This window comes from Corylus avellana, chromosome ca11, assembly GCF_901000735.1.
Source record: "Corylus avellana chromosome ca11, CavTom2PMs-1.0".
Taxonomy (NCBI): Eukaryota; Viridiplantae; Streptophyta; class Magnoliopsida; order Fagales; family Betulaceae; genus Corylus; species Corylus avellana.
Window position 1 is genome coordinate 18,542,831 of NC_081551.1, and position 10,511 is coordinate 18,553,341.

Below are 10,511 nucleotides of genomic sequence, written 5' to 3' on the forward strand. Positions count from 1 at the left end.
TTGTTTGTGTTCTTTGTTATATGGAACACAGATTCATAAGACATATATATATATATATAGGCGGTATATATCCAAGAATAATATGAGTCACACACATGCTGAGGGAAAAAAATAAAAAAATAAAAAAATATAGATAGAGTGGTCCACAAAGGTATATATATATTTCAAACTGCCCATAAAGGTGACTCAACTGAGCATTAATTAAAACAGATGCACGAGAAAACAGGCTGTGTTATATATGGATATGCAAGATATCCTCGGGCCTCATCAACAGGAATTATTATTATTATTATTATTATTTCCTTTCTTTTATTGGCATATTCCACGCCCACGTGATCCTTGATGTTAATAACAAAATTATAGAAAAGATATTAAATATTTAATTGGTCCTGCGTTACTTTTTTTATTTTTTTTTTATTAAAAGAGATCTCTTATATATATATAGGTAAATCGCTTGTACATCATCAGCAATTGGATCTGTAGGACTAATGGTTGATTTGAATAAAAAATGTACAGAAAAGTACAAGATATGTAAAAAAAACCCATTTATCGTATTAAAAAGTAAACCTTATTTCAAAAATATTAGACTTATAATCATTCTATTTATCTAGGCTTTTACCATTTTAAAAAATATTCAGTAGACTTTTTTAGGATTGTAATATAATTAAGATGCCGTGGCACTGAAAATCAATTTTTGAATTAATAAGAACTTGTAAAAAATAAGAATTAATAGTTAATTTTCATTACCATGTCACCCTAATTATATGACAGTTATATAACATTTTATACACATGATAACCTTTTCATTAGGTCTTCTATGGTTTTTTATATAAGTAACAAATAAATGTGTTAATTTTTTTAGATGATACCTAGACGGAATTCTTAAAGCATGAGTTTTGAAACGAGATTATAACTTCTTGATATATATGTTTATTAAAAAAAAAGTATCAACTACTGCATGTCCTCGATCCCCCTAGAATCATTGCTGTGATCTTCATGTTCGATCGGCATGCTTATTTAACTTTCAAGAAATTAAGGTCTTCTTATTTGTTTCCCTCATATTTTATTGTTTACTTGAAAGGATTTATATATATGTATGTAAGATGACAGAAAACAACACAAAGCAAATGATGTACATGTAGCAGCAATATCACATTTAAAAATAATTAATCAGCTCTCTTCACTTAATTAAGGAAATTCCAACTAACGGGATTCCCATATATGCAACGAAGCATGGCCTTAATTTATATCTGTTGGTTCATGTGTTTTGGAGAGTATTTTTAGCTTTTGATTTGAAAATGTTTTATTTTTATTTTTATTTTTTATGGTTATTTGTTAATTTATTATTATTTTTTTAAATAGAAAACAAGTGAAAAATAAATAAAATAGTTTAACGATCAAAAGCCCCCTCCCAACACTACTACTCTAGGTACTCCTCTTAGATAAACACTTATAGTTCTTTTACTTTTTTTCTTTTTTTTTTTTTTTAAGCAAAAAGGTAGGTGGGGGACAATTAGAGTGGTTACTTTATTTAGGCGTGACCATGGTGACAGCTACTCATTGGTCATTGTTGAGAGGGGACCTAAACATTGGGAATCGTAAGTGTTCGCTTAAAACTGATTGAGTCATAGCTTAACGCAAGCCTTACCAATGACTCTACTAGCACCCAAGCCAATGGACAAACCAATAACCACAAGCGCTTTCCATTGTAGTATTCAACCTTGAAATCTAGGCTCCACTAATACAACCCAAATGCCACTAGACCACATCGTCCTTTTACATTTATTGTTACATTTTATTTGATTGTCATACCAATTTGCATACTCAATGCAACTATTTTATTTCAAATGGTGTAGTAAAGATATTTTAATCTGATGAGAACACAGTGGTGATTAATTATCCATTTGTTCCTTTAAAAAAAAAAGCTCCATATACAATTATTTTACAACTTTTGTGTCCATACATAATTATAGAGTGTTAGAGGATGTTAAATTCTTTCAATTTTAAATCCAATCATATGCTAATACGTGTAGTTAGCATATGATTGATCATCACTCAAAATTTAAAATTTCTATCTAAAATTTCGGCAGGCTTTGTTCATACATTTTATAAGACCTGAGCCCATGGGCCCAGATCATCAAGGAATGTCAATATGAGCTCAAAGCTCAACTACCACAGGGCCAGCCCAAAAAGGTCAAGCTCGTCAATTGCTCAGACTATCGGAGGTGTCTCCCATATACTATATCATAATCCTCGGGGGGTAGGTACCCAAGGATATAAGTATAAATGGAAGAAAGTTGTTCAATGATTATTAAGAAGAGGTGTCGGTTACAAGTTAGTAAATGCCTATAAGCGTTATGCACGCCAATAAAGTTATCCGAACGTTCGGTTATCACAAACGAAAGATCTTCTCATCAACTCTCTGTTAGTTACACATGGATCCCGAATTTTCCGCCCAGTCATCACTAACTCTCCATCGGTTACACCTAGTTAACCCCAAATCATCCGCCTAATCATTATCTCATTTAGTGGCTATACTATAAATAAATGGTTAAATACCTCTGTTGATGCACAGTTTTCCAAGTGATGACGTGACACGCCTGCTGAGCTTAAGTTGACCGACACACAAAATATTTGACTGCACAACAAGAAAGAAAGAAGGATCGAAGTGACCGAGGGTGAGCCGGCGTGAGCACTCCGATGCCTAAGTCAGAATGAGAAAGAAAAGAGATATTGTCAACAGTTATGGAGCTCAGAGAATGAGAGTTGTGATTACCTTTGCTTTGACCACATGACTTGTATTTATAGGAAGGGAGAGGATTTGATTTCCCATGTATTCAGGAATCTTATCCTTTAGTATCAGCTGAACAAGCATTTGAATGAAAGATCATGTTTGTTAGTTGTTCCACTATTTCAGCGACATGGGATCAGAGGATCAACTTTGTAATCTGTTTAGGCCGTATCAACTTAAAGCATTTGAATAGGACTTGATCGCCTTTGTGATCAATTGTCATATCTTCGTGGATATGTGCAAGATATATTCTGATTGTAAGCAATTTGATAATAAGATTACTCAGATATTAAAAATAACATCTTTCAGGATATCGAAGTTACACCTTTTGCCGAGACTTACAAATCCTGAGTTATTCTCGGACTTTATGGTCTCGGCTAGAGGTTGCTTCAAATTCGTGGTCTCGGATCATATGAGTAGGTCTCGTCTTGGACTATGTGAGTAGGTCTCGTCTCGGACTGTGTGAGGAGGTCTCGTCTCGGACTGTGTGAGGAGGTCTCGTCTCGGATTACACCAGTAGGTCTCGGATTTGGGCCTCCCATAAACAGATCTCAGATTTGGGCCCCTTCTGGCCGGGCCTAAGGACTGCTCAATAAATAGTAAGCCAGTTCATGACCCAACAGTTACCCCCAAATTTCGAAGTTTTGCAAAACTAAAGAAATTTCATGTCTTGTTGGAATGAACCGAGGCCAGCTTTTAAGAGAAAACCGAATCAGACAATGTTTTTTCCGACTCCGTATCGGATTAGTAAGGCGGCAAAATTTTAAATTTTAAATTTCAAATCTCAAATATTTGAGGGAAAATTTGACTTTTGACTTTCCAGGCGTCGGTTGAGATTCCGAGACCCTGTCGCTTCATTAATGATGGCTTTCGAGTTCCTTACACGTGTCATCTGGAGGCGGCGTCGGTTGAGCTTCCGAGGCCCTGTTTCACATGGCGCATTTAATGCACACGTGTCCGAGGCGGTCTTATTTAAAGGACAGTATCTTCTCTTTTCCCATTCTTTCTATCCTCCGCAGCAGCTTCTAGCTTTTCTGTTTTCTTCTTTATTCTTCGAGAGCTCTTTTCGTTTTCATAAACCATGTCTGGAGATGAGGGATCAGGGTCTGATGGCCTCGGCGACAACACCTACCCAGCCTGTTGGCGGCCGTTGTTAACTAAGGCTGATGAAGCCAGAATTCGGGAGGAGTGTTTTATCCCCAAATCCGTGAAGCTGCGATTCGACAATGAACGGATAGGTGCAATAGTGCGTTCTGATGCGCACGAGGTTTGTCTGTACGAGACGATGTTCCGTGCTGGTTTTCGCTTACCCTTTCCGCCGATCATTCGAGAGTTGCTGAGCTATCTGAATCTAGCTCCCCATCAGATTGTGCCCAACGCATGGAGACTTATCCATGCCTGCGTGTTGCTTTGGCCTCTGGCACTCGGACCGGGGCATCATCTCACAACCCCGGAATTTTTGTGGGTATATCGCCTTCAAAAGAACCCAAAGTGTGATGGTTTATACAATTTCTAGTCACGAAGGGGGAAATTCGTTCACGTAGATGGTAAATATTCCAGCAACCATGCGTGGAAGGGAAAGTACTTTTTTGCAACAGGGAGGTGGGAATTTCATCCCACCGAAGTTGCCCAGGGTCCGAGAGTGCCTCGGGAAACCAGTGTTCCTGCAGCGAACGCCTCTAAAGAGCCAGCCCTTACCGATGACGAACAACAGCGCGTAAATAAAGTTTTAAGGTGGACTCAAAAACACGAGAGTTTACTAAGCTATTCATTGCTAATGAATACGGCCTCGCAAGGAGGAGGCCTCGTCAGATTGGAAAAAGGCGATGGTGGAGGTAAGAAGGGACCTGTTTCCGCGGTTGTCCGAGACCCAAAGGTTCCTGCCTTAGACCCTCCAGCGGCCAACACCCGAGGAGCTACCCCGAGGAAGACCAGGCTTGATAAAGGTAAAGGCAAACTGGTCGAGTTACCCAAGCAGAAGAATCCTCCACTTCAAACTGGGGGAGCTCTAAGAATTAGTGGGAGAGTGGACCCTCCTAGTGCTCCACAATTTCGAACTACAGGGCCCTTGAAAGTGGCCACAAAACCTAACTCTCCAACCCGGGCAGCTAGGGCTCTGCACTTGGTTGACGAGCCTGAGGGATTAGGAGAACCCGAATCTCTTTACCCTAAAAAGAGGAAGCTGGTGAAAGCAGCAGAAGTGAAGGTACAGGATCAGTTTGCTAGCTTGCTAGCAGCTAGGCGAAAGGCTGCTCCTGGGCCTGTGGTGAAGTCAGTTGCAGAGGTTGAGGCCTTTCTGGCCAACGAGCCTGTTCCAGCACGCCCATTAAATGCCACTCCTTTGGCCTCGGATGGCCTTGAGGCTAAGAATGCAATTCCCATCCAATCTCTCTCGCTCCAACCCCTGGGCTCCAACATCCAACACATTTTGGATGATATAGAGTTGGTGGAGCATTCGGATAGCTCCGTAGAGATGGTGTGTGAGAAGACCAAGGGGCCAACTGCAGCGGTCGAAGGAGCTAAACCTCTTACTCCTGTTGACGAGGCTGAACCAGAGGTCCACGCGCCTCCATCTACTAGGGCTCGGACGTCGACTCCTGTCAAGAAGGTTACCAAGAAGGCATCGGCTAAAGAGACGGAGCCTACTGCCGAGACCTCATCTTCTTCTGCCTCGGCTATTAGGCCTCAAGGAGTAGACTGGACTGTCGGCGGACGTCTGGCAGATTTTAGCGGTGATTTGAAGGGTAATCCCTTCTTGGCACTGGTAAATTTAATTCCGCACGAGAGCCTTACCATGGAACGCGACATCTCTGCTCAAGGCATGACAGAGCAGATGATTTATTTTCAACTTACTGTAAGTATACTACCTCTTTTTTCTTTTTACTTTATGCATAAACATACTGACAGAATCTTTGCCACAGGCTATTATGAAGTCGTTGGTTTGGTACTGTTATTTCCGGAAGGTAACCCAGGAATCGACCAACAAGACCGACATCCTCCAAGGCTTAATCACTGACCTGGAAGCCGAAAATACCAGACTAAAGGAGGTAGTGGCTAAGCAAGATGAGGAACTATTGCTCTCGGGCCAACAGCAGTCAATAATGCAGGCCGAAACATCCGAGATGGCTGCGGCTCGGACAAGGGCTGAGTCTGAGGCTGCGGAGTTGGTGGCCGAGATTAAGGGTCTTCGGGCTGAAATAAGCCGACTCCAGGAGGACAACTCCATTATAAGAGAAGATCGGAACCAATTGGAGGAAAGGCACTCGAGCGTCTCGGATCAATTGGAATTGGCTCAGGCTGAAATCCTGGAGCAGAAAACCTTGGTTGCAAAAACAAATGACGCCAAAGTGATTGCTGAGGAGAAACTGAAGTTCTTCAAAGGCAAATACGCTCAGGTGAAAGCTCAGTTAAAGGAGGCTAAGAGCCAAGTTGCCAGTTATTTGCGCCAGCTATCCTTTGCTTCATGGGTCCGAAACTCCGCCTGGGCTGACAGACTCATTCTTGGCTTTGAAACCTTTCGAGCATGGGCTAAGGACTCGACCCGAAAAATAGATCTCGACAGGGTAAAGATCGAGGACATCCCTTGCTCGGACGCAGCTATGGCTCAACTGGTAAACCTAGGCCAAGAACAAATGCCTGACGCCGCAGGGATAAAAGAATTTTTCTTCGACCCCTTCTCGGCTCAACATTGCCAAGGTGCCGAGTCTGATCCAGATCACACCCGGTCCGAGGCCGTTTCTGCCGAGTCCGGCTCTGCCGAGGCCCCCGATGTTAATCTTGCTTCTGCCCCTAAGGCAAAATAGTGTAATACCATATGATAGCTCTTTGTACATACCTTAAGTTTCTTAATGAAATGAGTTTTTTATGAATCTCGAAGTAACAACTTTCTAATTTTTGTTTGTTGCCTAAGGTAGTTGATTTTAGCCTTAGTTACACTATAACGAGTTTTTGTCTCGTAGAGTCGGTTTCTTACTCCGAGTCAGGTCTCGGAGAGTTTTATACTACTCCAAGTTAGTTCTTGGAGAGTTTTTTTTTTTTTTTTACTACTCCGAGTTAGGTCTCGGAAGGTTCTTTTATGCTACTCCGAGTTAGGTCTCGGAGAGTTCTTTTATGCTACTCCGAGTTAGGTCTCGGAGAGTTCTTTTAGAGAATGCTTCTTTTGGTTGCATCCTGCTTGGAAGCACCTTTTCAGCCGTCTTCTCTAAGATTAATGAAATCATTTAATTTTGTACATATGAACCTTATATGCTGCATAACTCCGAGATACTTTTATTCATTAAAATAAAGTAATGAAATGACGAACAAATTACATATCGTAGCGTTTTAGACATAGTACTTTTTAAGGTGCTCAGCATTCCAAGGCCTCGGAAGAGTCTTACCTTTGGAATCTTGCAAGTGGTATGCTCCTGCTCTTTTGCACTCAATCACCCTATAAGGTCCTTCCCAATTAGGAGCCAGCTTTCCCTCAGCCGGGTCCTTAGTCGCCAAAGTAGCTTTACGTAGAACCATATCTCCAACTTTGAAGCTCCGAGGCTTGACCTTTTTGTTGAAATAACGAGTCACTCTCGCCTGATATGCTGCCATAGCCACTTGGGCTTGATCCCGCTTCTCTTGTAGCAAATCAAAATGTAGCTGTAATCCTTCATTATTAGTCTCGGATTGGAAGGTCTCTACGCGATAGCTACCTGAGCCTACCTCGGCTGGAATGACTGCCTCAGTTCCGAATGCTAAGGCATATGGTGTTTCTTCGGTTGGAATTCTCTTGGTCGTTCAGTTTGCCCACAATACTTCTGGCAGATCTTCTGCCCAGTTGCCTTTCCGATCATCCAGCTTCTTCTTCAAGATCTTGAAAATTGTTTTGTTGCTGGCCTCTACCTGCCCATTTGCCTGGGGGTGCCCTGGAGACGAGTAATAGTTCTTTATTCGCAGCTGGGCACACCAAGATCGGAATGAGTCGCAGTCAAATTGCTTGCCATTATCTATGACAAAAGCATGGGGAATGCCATACCGACATATGATGTTCTTCCATAAGAATCGTTCAATTGTTTTGGCTGTGATATTTACCAAGGCTTCAACCTCTGCCCATTTGGTGAAATAATCTACAGCAACAACCGCGAACTGTGCATTTCCCCTGCTTCGAGGCAATGGTCCTACTATATCTACCCCCCATTGGGAGAAGGGCCAAGGTGAAGAGATTGCACTCAGGTCTTCAGGCGGTTGATGAGTGACGTTAGCAAATCGCTGGCACTTGTCACAATTTCTGACTATATTTGCCGAGTCCTGATTCATGTTGGGCCAATAGAAACCTGCTCGGACTGCTTTATGTGCCAATATTCTGGCTCCAGAATGGCTTCCACAGACTCCCTCATGGATCTCTCTAAGGATATAGTTTCCTTCATCCTTCGAAACACATTTTAAGAGTGGCAACGTGAAACCCCTTTTGTAAAGGACTCCATTTATCATTGTAAATCTTTCCGCTCTTACCTTCAATCTGATAGCCAGCTTTTTATCTGAAGGCAGTATTCCTTTTTCCAGGTATTCCACAATTTCTAGCTGCCAATCAGGCATGGTCTCGGCTGTCGAGACCGACACCGTCTCTGTAACTGATGACTGTGGAAGAATTTGGATAGGAGTCTCGACTTCAATTTCTTTATCGGCCGTTGAGGCAATCCGGGCCAACTGGTCTGCCCTTTCATTCTCTGGTCTCGGAATCTTCACAATGCTAAACTTTTCAAATAAAGCTTGCGAATCCTGCACTTTAGATAAGTATAACTTCATCTTGTTTCCCTTGGCTTCGAATTCCCCACGGATGTGCCCTACAACGACCTGAGTGTCACTCCTTATTTCGACAAATTTGGCTCCCATTTCAAGAGCTAAACCGAGTCCTGCCAAGACTGCCTCGTACTCGGCCTCGTTATTCGTTGTTCTGAACTTCAACTTTATTGCACTACATAACTCTTCCCCATCGGGAGTAATCATTACTATCCCAGCTCCACCATGTTTCTTTGTAGACGACCCATCTACGTAGACTACCCAGGTCTCATCACTGGGCCAACTAGTGATGTCTGGCAAATTAGTGAATTCTGCCAGAAAATCAGCCAGTGCCTGGCCCTTGAGAGAATTCCGAGGGAGAAATTCAATATCGAATTCTCCCAGCTCAATGGCCCAGTTAGCTAATCTTCCCGACAGATCTAGCTTTCTTAGTATTTTTTTTAAAGAGTGTTCAATCAACACCCGGATAGTATGAGCTTGAAAGTAGGGTCGGAGCTTCCTGGATGCTATATTCAAGGCAAAAGCCAGTTTTTCCATCTGGGGATACCTTTTTCAGCGCCCCTCAAAGCTCTGCTTGTGAAGTATACAGGCTTTTGAATTCCTTCTTCCTCTCGGATTAATGCAGCACTGACAGCCGTTTGAGACACAGCTAAATACAAATATAGTACCTCCCCAAGCTTTGTCTGGCTCAGCAAAGGAGGGCTCACCAGATATTTTTTCAGCTGTCCAAAGGCTTCTTCACATTCGTCTGTCCATTCAAAGGCCTTTCGCAAGACTTTGAAAAACGGAAGACACTTATCGGTCGACCGTGAAATGAACCGATTTAGTGCCGCTACCCTTCCTGTCAATTGCTGGAGCTGCTTTAAGTTTCTCGGAGATTGCATATCCAAGACAGATTGTATTTTTTCAGGATTGGCCTCTATTCCTCGGCTAGATACCATGTAACCGAGGAACTTTCCTGATGAAACTCCGAATGCGCACTTTAAGGGATTCAACTTCATCCCATACTTCTTCAAGGATGTGAACGTCTCTTGCAAGTCGAGTGTGTGGTCCTGTGGCAGCACACTCTTGACTAGCATGTCATCAACGTATACTTCCATATTGCGTCTGATCTGGTCTCGGAACATCTTGTTTACCAGCCTCTGGTATGTTGCCCTTGCGTTTTTCAAGCCAAAGGGCATGACCTTATAACAGTACAAGCCTCGGTCAGTTATGAACGCAGTTTTCTCACGGTCTTCTGGATGCATATATATCTGGTTGTAACCAGAGAAGGCATCTATGAAGCTAAGTAATCCATATCCAGCTGTTGAGTCCACCAATGCATCAATGCGGGGTAATGGAAAACTGTCTTTTGGGCAGGCTTTATTGAGGTCAGTGAAATCCACGCACATCCTCCACTTCCCATTGGACTTTTTGACCAATACTACATTAGCCAACCAATCGGGATAATATACTTCTTCGATGAAACGAGCTTTGAGAAGCTTTTCCACTTCTTCTGCTATGGCCACATTCCGTTCAGGGGCGAACTTTCTTCTTTTTTGCTTTACTGGTTTTACATTTGGATCCACATTTAGCTGGTGAATAATGTCTTCAGGATCAATTCCTGGCATATCTTCATGAGTCCATGCAAAAACTTCTAAATTCCTTCTGAGGAAGATAATGAGGTCGGCTCGGATTCTGGGACTGAGCTGTGTTCCAATCTTCAAAGTCTTGTCTCCACTTACTACCACATCCTCCAAAGGTTCAGCTGGCTCTCCCTTTGGGTCATTCCTGTTATTACCACCTACTGTACCAATCACAATAGGAGTCGGATCCGAGACCCTCTTGAGAGACGTATTGTAACATCTTCTCGCCTGGGTCTGATCCCCTTTCACTTCTCCGACCCCTTCTTCCGTCGGGAACTTCATCATCAAATGGTATGTTGAAGTTACGGCCTTTAACTTATTTA